The sequence below is a fragment of the Marmota marmota genome, unplaced genomic scaffold (genome assembly GCF_001458135.2).
Source record: "Marmota marmota marmota unplaced genomic scaffold, marMar, whole genome shotgun sequence".
NCBI classification, from domain to species: Eukaryota; Metazoa; Chordata; class Mammalia; order Rodentia; family Sciuridae; genus Marmota; species Marmota marmota.
Window position 1 is genome coordinate 42,996,188 of NW_025999842.1, and position 12,185 is coordinate 43,008,372.

The 12,185-nt window shown below is 38.0% G+C and overlaps 1 long non-coding RNA gene across 3 annotated transcripts in view; it reads left to right on the forward strand.

The window, feature by feature from the left end:
* Positions 1–11,739, forward strand: part of LOC125614820 — a 16,937-nt gene extending 5,198 nt beyond the window's left edge. Inside the window, exons 2-6 of one of the 3 annotated variants that reach the window (XR_007345388.1) lie at positions 5,880–5,967; positions 9,595–9,651; positions 10,002–10,214; positions 10,348–10,446; positions 11,506–11,739. This is a non-coding gene — a long non-coding RNA (uncharacterized LOC125614820). The remainder of the gene's footprint in view (positions 1–5,879; positions 5,968–9,594; positions 9,652–10,001; positions 10,215–10,347; positions 10,447–11,505) is intronic. The other 2 variants (XR_007345415.1, XR_007345429.1) reach the window with 2 other exon arrangements.
* The last annotated feature ends 446 nt before the right edge of the window (positions 11,740–12,185 follow it).

Below are 12,185 nucleotides of genomic sequence, written 5' to 3' on the forward strand. Positions count from 1 at the left end.
AAAAAAAAAAAAAAAAAAAAAAAAAAAAAAAAATAATAAATCTATCTTCTTCTTCTTCTTCTCCTTCTCCTTCTCCTTCTCCTTCTCCTTCTCCTTCTCCTTCTCCTTCTCCTTCTCCTTCTCCTTCTCCTTCTCCTTCTCCTTCTCCTTCTTCTTTCTTATATAAGCATGGAACTCAGTTTCTGAGTTTTCCTCCTCCTCTGCATGTCTTCCCTGTTCTGGTGGTCTTGTCCTGTTGTCTCCTTGACTTCCCCTTTACTCCAGGAAGCAGCTCCCACCTGTGCTACAAGTCTCCAGACTCTTCTAATCTTCCAGTCTGCCTGGATTTCCTGTTATCAACAGCCAGGCTCCCAAGGTCTCCTTTTAGGGAAAGCAATAGCCCTCTGGCCTTCAACCCATTCCCAAGGTAAGCAGGACATTACCAAGATGAATTAGCACTCTCAGATCCCAGTCTAATTTCCCATCAAATGTGTGTCTTAGCCTAATTCATTGCCGATTTATTTTTTTTTAACAAGTTCTCACTATGTTGCTCTCGCCAGTCTCAAACTTCAAACTAGGCTCAAGTGATCCCCCACTTCACTCAGCCTTCAGAATAGCTGGGACTATAGGCCCAGGCCATTGCAATTGACTCTAAGCTAAATTATACAACGGGCTGTATAAACCCCTTTTGTAGACCTCATCCCTCAATTCCCTTGTACTGGCAAAAGCAGAGATTCCCTGACTGCATACCCCACCTGCTGACCTTGCATAGTTTTCTCCTCTAAAATTTCCTTTCACCTTCCAGAGTATCAAAACTTTCTTTCCTTGCTCAGCATTTCTTCCCATTCTATACCAAATTTAACTGTCCTAGGGAAAACAAGTTTCAAATACTAATTAACAAAAAATAATTAATAGACAAACAGGGCTAAGTGTGCACTACTTTCCAAAGGTATTTTCATAGTGACTTTACAAATATTTTTTAATATGAGAATCTCTATTATTATTATCACTATTATTTTGGCGATATTAGGGATTGAAACTAGGGTTGCTTCAACACTGTACTACATTCCCAATTTCTTATTTATTATTTTACTTTATTTTTATTTTTTGGTACCAAGGATTGAACTCAAGGACACTCGACCACTGAGCCACATCCCCAGCCCTATTTTGTATTTTATTTAGAGACAGGGTCTTACAGAGTTGCTTAGTGCCTCACTGTTGCTGAGGCTGGCTTTGAACCCTTGATCCTCTTGTCTTAGCCTCCCGAGCAGCTGAGATTGCCCCAATTTTTTATTTTTGAGATTGAGTCTAAGTTGTCCATGCTGACTTCAAACTTGTGATCCTCCTGCCTCAGCCTCCCATGTAACTGGAATTATAGGCATGTGCCACTGTTCAGGGCCAGCACCAGGATTTTCAAGCACCCAGGGAAATAACTGACCCCAAAAAATTTTGTTTAAGGATAGGCTTTTCCTATTTCTGTTTTCAGAACACAGCCAGTCACTGCTCCATTAGGCTGCTCTTGATTGGTTGTTTATTAACTTCCCCAAGTTCATCCATTGTCCATTTTAGCTTCATCAAGTTCGTCCATTGTCCATTTTAGCTGGAATTCACCCTCTTCTAGATCTAGGCAGTTGTCATTACTGCTGTCCCTCCTCACTGAGGATAACATTAGGATGCACTGGAAAGAACCTAGATTTTAGAGCCAAGCAGACTTGAGTTCCTGACTCAAATCCCCCACTTACTAACCTGACAACTTTGGCAAGTTGTTAATTTTTTGAGGTTTGTTTCCTCATCTGTAAAATGGAAATTTATCACCCTTCATTACAGATTGAATAAGACCACAGGTACAGTTGTTTCATACAGTAGTTATCTTTCAAGATACCTACCAGTAGTTCTTTGAATCATAGTTTCTTAACAAAATATAGTGTGACAGTTGTAGTAAATATGACTAACTTACTTGTTACTTAACTTCTTGTTTTTTGGTAATGATTACTTCAGTTTGTATCGCAGAATAGCAAGTCACAGTCTACCTATTTGCTTTAGGTGCTAGAAAACTCAGAAAGCTATTGAGATCATTTGGAATTCAATTTTTTTTTTTTTTTTTACTTTTTATGGATTACTTAGTATTCCTATCCTGGGAAGCTTAAAAATGAGTGAAAAATGAAAAACTTGAATGTCAATACTATTTTTCCCATTGAGATCAAGAATTGTGTCCACATTCAGATTTTGAGTATAAAGGCTAGTCTCACTTTTAAATAGTAAAAACATTTAATTTTCATACTCATCCCTTGAGAATATTCACTATAAAATAAGGCTCACTCTAAAGAAGTCTTCCTAAGTAACAAATCTAAAATTTCCATCCTTCTTGACAATTCCAAAGGATCCAAAAATATTCATGAATGCTTAATCTAGCAAAATATTGTATTCTTATATATACTGGATTAAAGCACACATTAGAGGAAAATACCATTTATTGATTTCTCAAGTGAATCAGGAAGGGAAAATAAACTTGAATAAAACTGTCACAGTTTAGTCCACACAAGCAGGGTCTTGAGAAACATGGTCAATGTTTTGAATCCTTGGTCTTCTCCAAAACTCATGTGATGGAAAGTTAATCTCTAATGCAATGGTGTTGGGAGGTGGGCCTAATAGGAGATATTTGGGTCATTAATGCCACTATAAAAAGGGCTTCTAGCAGTGGGTTTTTTTAGCACTCTTCTATCACATGAGGATAGAGAGTTCTCCTATTTGCTCTTCTGCTTCCTGCTTTCTGCAGATGATATATTGATCTTGGACTTCTCAATACATTTTTGCCTATTATAAATTATTTGGTTCCAGATATTTTTATCAAAGCACAAAATGGACTGAGAATGCATGGGTAGAAACAGACTAGACCAAGAAACATAAAATATAAGGTGGCCTGGGGTTGATGTATTGACATGAGTACACTCACCTAAGCTTAACACAGTGATTCTCAACCTTGGCAGCACATTGGAACCTCCTTTGAAAATTACTAATGATGCTAAGATCCATTCACAGAGAATCTGATTTCATTTTTCTGGAGTGTGATCAGAGCATCACAAAATTTTAAATTGCTCCAGATGTTTCTAATAACCCCTAAGGGTAAGGACTACTGCAGAACAGTTTCCTTACCTGGTTAAAGGAGCCAGTAAATGAGGCTAAAATACCACAACTGTCCTTGAAAGAACAAGGAGTCCAAAAGCTTAGAGAGATTGAATTGTTAGAATGGATCAACCTGTGTAACCACCTCTACTTTCTTTCCCACCTCTTCCCTGACTCAGAAAGATCCCACGAAGCTTCCCCAAATAAGAAATGCCCTGGTGAGAGAAAAATCATCATTCTTAGAAAGCTTTCCAGAGATGCATGGTTGTCTCTGTATCAGAGACAGGGGGACAAAGAATACTGCTATGGAATTGGGCTCCTAATTTCAATGGCAATAATGGAATTGAGGTGTGGAGACTTGGAGGGAGTAATTACCATAATAGGCTGCAGAAACAGGGGACAGTGATCAGAATGTCAGACCTGCAGGAATCTGTAGTGGTGACTTGTACATCTCAGCGCTCTTTTTAGAACAGGAAAGATAAGCAGGTTTCCAGGGTTTGGGCTAATCCACGTGTATGGGAAAATTCCATATGTAACCCTTAGGAACCAGCTAGTTCACTTGGAGAAATGTATAGATACCTTCTCTCACCAGCAACCCTGTCAGATATGCCAGAATCTGCAAAGAGCAAGCAGAGGGCATTGTTTGAAAAAAATCTTTCAAGTGACACCGATATGATCTTTTTCACCTCTTTCATATTGAGAGCAAGAGGGTTAAATGATTTTTATTTAGGGCCTTTTTATGTCTAAGAGTTCATAACCTTATGATAATACTAATCTGGTATCAATCAAAATCCATCAGTAATTTTTCTCTGATATCCAGGAAATACCAAATTATTTTCTCTGGCATTCAATCTCCTGTGCAATAGGACCTAATGCTATCATTCTCATCTCTTCTTTCGGTAGTCTTTCAGGTGCTCCTCAGCCATTGTCATTCATGACATGTGTGAAAAATGATATTTGTCTGACAATCTAGGGTGAGTGGTCAGAGATGACCACAGCTGAAGGTGGCTCCCCCAAAGGCTCTCACAGCCCCAGTACCTTTCAGGACATCACAAAGACTGTGGGTTTCAATGTCTCACATACCTGTTTCCATCCAGCCCACTCTTGTTTGCTTCACTCAGGAGAGTACTGCTGGTTGTGCAGTTCTGTGGACACACAGAAATCCTTCTGTCCATTCTTATCCATTTCTAGTTCTATAAAAAAAGCTTTACTCACTATCAGCTCAACATCTTTGCTTTCCCATTTCCTGTACCCTACCTCATGCCTCTCTGTCACATCCTCTGTTAAGCAGTGGGAGCTCCAAGTCTTCCAAGAAGCCTTCCCCAACCAACTCACCCCATAGTGGGATTCCTAGTGTGTGTTCCCTGGAGAGTTCCCTTGATATTGAATGGCAACCTGTCTTGAATCACAACTACATTTAATATGACTTTACACATTACCAGGTCATGGCTCCAGGAACTCAACAGTTTTAAGGAGGCACTGCCAACATACTTTGGACATTGACAGGGAAAGAATTCATTGGAGTGAGAACAAGCCCAAGCAGAAGAGGGAATGGCAGATGCCAAGAACTAGTGCAGAAGACTTTTCTGCAAACTACCTTAAGGCATTCCTGGGGATTTCCACACCGTCAGCAACAGCTTCTGACATGCAGCAGTGGTTGTGACATTTCCAGCCCAAAGTGGGATTGTTTGGGAAGCATGATCTATTAGTCTGTTTTCTGTCACTATAACTGAAAACTATAAACTGGGTGATTTAAAAAGAAGAGGGGTTTATTTAGCTCACAGTTCTGGAAGTACAAGTGTATAAAATAAGTAAGAAATAAGTGCCTGTCTCTGGCATTTGCTTTGCATCTGGCGAGGGCCTTTTTTCTGGGTCAAAACACAACAGAAAACATCACAATGTGAGATAGCACATGTGCTGGCTTGGCTCTCATTCTCTTCCTCTTCTTATAAAGCCACACATGCAATCATAGGGCTCCACCCTTATGACTTCATCTATTCCAATTTACCTCCTAAAGGCCCCAATTCCAGATATTTTAGTTAGATTAAGTTTCCTTCTTCTTAATATCCCACAATGGGGATTAAATGTCAACATGAGTTTTGGTGGAAACATCTAAATCATAGCACATGGTTTTGAGCTTCTCGAAATGAGAAAGCCATATCTCTTAGCTCTTCAAGAGTATGTGCACAATGAATCTATAAAAAACTCACTAGATATTGCATAAGCTTAATTTAAATGAACCTGGGAGAGAGCTTATGTTAATTAACATTTCTAGTACACAAAGAAACAAAAGATATGACTAAATTAAACAAAAGAAAGAAGTTTGTGGAAAAAAAAAAAGAAGAAGAAGAAAGAAAGTAAAAACTGGAAAGTACAAGTCCTTGAAGGGAAGGATAAATAGCCAGGCCTCAAGAGGGCAAAAGCTAGGAGCTGGTAGAATCCTTTGGCCACTGTTGCAACTAGCTCTCAGCACCTGGATAGCCAGCCACACAAGATCACAATTCCCAGGAGACAGTCTCTCCGCTCTAACCTGGTGAGGTAGAGGAGGGCTAAAGTCACATGGATGGGGATACTGCGTGTCCCCAATGTAGAGATGAGGAACAGAAAAAAAAGGAGTAATTGCCTACCATGATGTTCAGGAACTCTATTTGATGAACTCTGTGATTCACTAATATTGCATCTTACTTTTTAGTTTGCAAAACAATTTATAGACATTTATCTAATCTAATTTTATTTTCAAATGTGTAAGCTAGATTTTGTTTATGTTCTCCTTTTAGACATGAGGAAGCTGAGTCTCAGAAAAGACCCACTTGGCACAAGAACTGAAATGCTATTCTTCTGAGTATCAACTCCAAGTTTGTTTTGGTCAGCTTTTTCGCTGCTGTGACTAAAGGACCCAACCAGCACAATTGTAGAGGAGGAAAAGTTTATTTGAGTGCCGCAGTCCGGCTGCAGCAAAATAACCCGGGGGGGGGGGTGACGAATAACTTGTGTACTTTGATACAGCAGGAGCAGGAGCCGTTTATTGTAGGACAGGAGCAGTATTTATACATTCCACACAGCTTATCTAATTAGCATAAACTAGATACATCAGTCAACCAATAAGGAATCTCCACACTTAATGGCTCTCTGGTGTTACTTCACAAACCACTCCCTCTGGCATTTTGCCAGGCGCCATCCAGACTTGTTTACAGACTCTAACATTTGAGGGTTCATGGTTTCAGAGGTCTTCATCCATAGAAGGTCAGCTCCATTCCTCAGGGCTCAAAGTGAGGTTGAACATAATGGCAGGAGAGGATGGTAGAGGAAAGCTGCTCACATCATGGTGACCAGGAGGCAGAGAGAGACTCCACTTGCCAAAATACAAATATATACCCAAAGCCATGCCCCAATTCCCACCTCTTCCAGCCACACCCTACCACCTCAGTTAATCCCACCAGGGATTAATTTACCAATTAGACTAATGCTATAACCCAATCATTTTCCTCCAAACCTTCTTGCATTGTCTCATGTGAGGTTTTTGGAGACACCTCACATCCAAACCATAACAAAGTTCTCTCCATTATGTAATACTACTCTCTTTAAAATGAAAATATTTTAAAAACATAACATTTTGGTCTCAGGTCTGGATCAATCTGGATTAAATGTATATAATATTTTCCAAAAATATGTATGTTTTATAATAAAATGAGCAAGAAATGAGTACGATCCTACTTCTAGCTCCATTATTTGCTAGATTTTACTTATGTTAATTTCAATACATTTATTTAAGCACATAGGAATGTGTCCTAGATATTAGGGAATTTTATAAATATATCCATCTCAGTCTTCGTACTCACATAATTCAAATTAAGTTATCTAAGTAAACAGAAGCAGATGTCTAAATAAATAAATGCAACAGGGATATTTATATTTAAAATGTAAAATGCAATTACATTTTAATTGCATATTATTTATATTGCCTAGACATCAAGCCTCTTTGGGTCAGGGATCCTGTATTTTTTGTATTCCCAGCCCTAAGTACAATGTCTGGGACAGAGTAGATTATTGATAAATATTTATGGAATGAGAAAATTAATGAAAAAAAACAAATGTACAATGGAGATAGCTGAAGGAGGGATTACTTTCAATTTGCTTTGTTACATTTTAGCAAAGGTATAGTGAGTTTTTAGAAAATCGACTTTAAAAAATTATTTGCATAACTATACTGAATATGTAAGGTAAATTCCTTATCATATTTGTGTCTGGAAACACCTCAGCATGATTAGAAGGACACACTTTGTCCTAGAGAGAGTGCTTTTGCATTGTTTTATTGAAGAAACAAAAAAGGAGATAATCCCTTTCTAACAAAAAGATACTCTAAAAAATATGCCTGATTTAATTCCTTGAAGACCTGGTTCAAATCTCCCCTCAACTCCTTCATTTAAATCTGACCCCACTCTGAAAACTTCCACTGTATTAACTCAGTTGACTGTACCATGGATATTGCCCATGTAGGCCAGTTTTACCATTTTTAATCATGTAATTTACAGTCACTTTTTCATCCAAAAATTTAGCAAGTGTAGAGTCAGCTACTGGGCTTACTGTATTTTGGAATCCATATCCAACTCAAAGGTAAACAGCCTCTATCATTTCTCTCCAGGCTCATTCCTTCCCCACTAGAACTAACACATTGTTCATCAGACATTCAATAAAATGCCTGCCATCTGACACACTGAACTGAAAGTACTTCCTCTACCAGAGGAATTTAGTTACAGGGACAGCTGTTGACTTAGTTGGAGCCTAATGTAGACCCAAGTGATTTATTCACTTGAATACGGTTATACAAAGTACCAATGGAACAAAACCTAAGGAAGATACAGAAGCAAGGGAAAGTCACTTGGAATGCTCTGCCATCGGGTATCAGATCACCAGCAGTAAAGAGAATTCTCAAAATACCTGAATTTGAAAAGCCGGAGAGTTCTTGCAAGTTTTGGATACATGCTGCCAAGCTGCTGTTTTGGATATACTTTGAAGGAAAACATCTTTGGCAGCTGATTTAAATGTTTGTTCTTCAATTCAGAGTTCATATTTGATCTAAGGCCATGTTGAAATATGTATCCTTAATTGCAAACAAAGCTGTTAAAACACCCAGAATGGCCATAGGGACGTAGTCTTCAGAAGCAGGTCCAAAGGCTCATCTACAGGCAAAGCCCTGTGGCCACTTTGCAAAACCTTTAAAGCGTCAACTTCAACTCAAAACACATGGCAGCTTGGGGTATGAAAAGGAGGCTTTCACTTCCTGGAGGGAAGCCAGGCTTCTATTGGTAACACTGGGAAGTTCCGCCTGGGGAGAGATGTGTGGGGAAGGCACAGTGGCCTGTGTGAAACACATTGGTGGTCTGTCTCTTTTCTCATGGCTCCATGTATTCATGGTAGAAATTGTCCTCGCAGTTGGCATGAGCTGATATTTTATGTTGCCTAAAGACATTTAGAAATGGTTTCATCCACATCATTCAGACCTAGACCCCTTTTGTGGGAGTCTGTTAGGGGCCAAGTAAGATCCACTAATTAAGTAAATACTAATAAAAATTTAATTCCTTAAGTGAATAGAACTTGCATCCACAAGACTGTAAGTCTTAGATTATCCATAAAGATGAGAGAATGCAGTGTTCTAATTGGTTTACGTAAGATTTATATACACTCCATAATAGACCACCAATTTTTTAAAAACTTAAATGACAATATACTCACCTCATATTAAATACCATACTGAGCAAAACCATTCCTGATTCAGGAGGCGCCTCAGAGTGTAAAGTGCCTCAGGGTCACCATTAAACATGCCGTTTTAAAGAGCTGTAGAAGAATAAACTCACTCCCCACAGACCCACCCTGGGATGTTCGCTTTTAAACAAATTCTTCGCATTAACTCAGTTACTTGTGATTTATTTCTTTCTCATAAAATGGAGCTCAGTGCATGAAAAAAGAAATCCTATTGGTTTGAATGTGGGAATCTGGATGTGGGAACTCAGATTCCCATATCCAAATATAACCAGCTTTTATCTATACATATTTTTGCATAGTTGAAATGACACTGCACAGAAAAACTATGTTCTTCTTACACTTAATTCTCATGATTGTTTTTACACAGCCTGAAACTCCTTTACTAACAAATTGTAATTGCTACATATTATCTTGAATACATTAATTGTAATATACTTGACCACTTTATATTTTTGAACATTTATTTTAAATTTTCTGCCAATTATCTCTAATAAATATTGTTGTGGTAATTAGGATATTAATCTTTGTCTGATCATTTCCTTAAATTGACTCCTTAGAAATGATTGATGACCAGTGTTTCTGAGATTTCTCTCTCTCTACCTCTCTATGTATTCAAATTATTCATGGGTTTGCCAATTTGTCATCAGCAGTACTTTTATGTGTTCATTTTACTCCCCAAAAGCACTGAAAGTTCATTTTATTATTTTTTTTCTTCATTTGAACTTTCAGTCGTACTTCTCACAGCTCTCCTGGATGGTTGTCTCACTCAACTTATGTGGTTGCCTGGTAAGTTCTTCTGAATGCAAACATTTAAAAAAACAAAAGTAAACAAACAAAAAGATATTATAAATCTTCACATGTTCTGAGACTAAAGCTTCTTTACACAATTCTATATGATTTGGGAAGAAGGTTTTTATATAGATGGAACACACAATCTCCTGATTATCCTCTAAGTTTAAAACAAGTGGAGACCTGTTACGTATGCTTCATATTTTCTATAGAAGGGATATATAAAAATATATCTGAAAATCCACATTCCTTTTCAGATTATTATATTCAAATATGGTAAGATGAAAAGAGATGAAAAGTTTAGGGGAAAGTTTTAAGTATATATGTTTTCTCTTTTCTTTGACCAGGTATTTCAATGAAGGGAAACTATGTTGAAACTGAAGAGGACATGGCTATCTATGTAGCTTCTTTGTTCCCTTCTGGATTTCCAAGTTTCCTAAATGGGACAGGGCTTCCAGGAAAAGCAACAAAGAAGATCTGAAAGCAGATGGTGGTAATGGTTGCACAGCAATGAAAATATGTTAACACCACAGAATGTACACTTAAAATTGGTTCCAATGGTAATTTTTATGTTATGTATTTTTTTGCCCCTCTTTCCCCCCAAAAGAGCAATAGAGCTTTCATTTTCTTTCCTATTCTTGGCCTCTTTGAGCCTCCTGCTGTCTGTTAACAACCCATATAATTCCACCCCAGCTCCACAGCTCAATGGCTGCTGGCGGGAGGGAGGAGAAGACTTCTACTTATCCAAGGAAGCTAATGGACTCAGAGCCCTTCTTTCAAATTAGCAGCTATGTGAGTATATCCACGAACATAAATATATTTGAAAAAGAGAATATCAAAAGAATTGAGGCTGCTGCTACATTATCACTGATGACTGGGAGATAAGGGTGAGGATTGCCATTGGAGCCCCGTCTGTAGGTGAAGTCACTTCACTTTGAATGTGCCTTGCATTCCATAATGGCGAATTTCTGGAAGCCTAATATGTAATTGAAATTAATAAAATGAATCATCAAGAAATTTTGAAATATAAAATATGTTATTAACTGTGGTCACCATGGATATTTAAGTTAGCTGGACTAAATCTTTCTATAAAGTATACATAGATCCAAACATTACATTGTACAGCACTAACATGAATAGTCAATTAAAAATAAAATAAATGACTCATTTTCACAGAAATAAAAAAAAACAGTGATTATATTTTCTATTATATAAATAAAACAAATGGTATGAAAGAGGCTACAATTTAGAATTAAGTTTTTAATTAATTAATTACTCATTTTCTTGCTGTACTGGGGATTGAACAGAGGGGTGCTCTAACACTGAACTGCATCCCTAGTCCTTTTTATTTTTTATTTTGAGACAGGGTCTTGATAAGCTGTCCAGGATGGACTGCAATATGTGATCCTCCTGCCTCAGCCTCCCAAGTTACTGGGATTGCAAGTGTGCATCACAATGCCTGGTTTAGAACCCATTTTTTAGTGATATCTTTTAAACATAAAACCAGGCTTTTATTTATATATTTAATGCCCATCTTCCCTTCTACCCTCAAGAAGCTTTTAAGCTCAATTTACTTCTTGGCAGGAATTAAATGAAAATACAAGCAAGCAGATGTAAATAAAATGTTACAATAATTATAAGAATGTGTTAAAAATTAAGGAAAACATTTTAAGTATATGAAAAATTAAAAAATAAAGACAGTGAAAAAAATGTTTGCTTTTTTCCTTTTTCTTTTGTCTTTTTTTTTTAAAAGATCAGAATAGCCAAGATGTGTTGAGCACTTTCTCTAAGGCAGGCACTATTCTGTGAGCTAGCTTGTATTAACTCTATACTTCTCACTTGGCCCTGCAGGTGTGACACCACTACTGTTCCATCTTACAGATGAAGAGACTGAAATCCAGAGAGTTTAGTGTTTGCCAAGGTTTGCAATTAGTTGCAATGCTCCTACTCGCTCCACTCTATTGCTTTTCCAGACTGCATCTAGAACTTTACTCTGTATTTAAGTTGACCGGAACCTGAAGGAGAAAAAAAAATGTAGCTGAATTTGAACTACAAATAAAAGCATTTGCTGGATTTTGCAAGCCATACAAACACCTCTTTGAGAAATGACCTTAGTTCATATCTAAAGAAAATTTTAAAGAGAACTAGTTTATTTTCTTTTGACTCCCAAGTCTGGGTAGTTAACTAGAGATGTGTCTCCAGATTTTCCTCGTGGTTCAGATTGTTTCCTAGAGGAGTCGGTTGAAGCCCGATGGAGGGACAGTGAAGGAAATCTCTTGGCACTGCTGGGTCCAGTGACACCTCCCCCAGGGCTGCTGGGGACATGTTGACTTTTCCATCAGAATAGGCGCTGCTGGGATGACAGTGGGGAAAGTCTGATGTGTAATCCGGGACTCCTCCTTCTCAGACTCCGATCATGAGAAAGGGCGAGCCCTTTACAGGCCTCTGCTTCTTCTGTAGCGATGGCCTTTGTTCTTTGCCCCACACTAGCCCCAGCAATCCTGTTCCTGGTAGAGACTTAGGGAGGACAC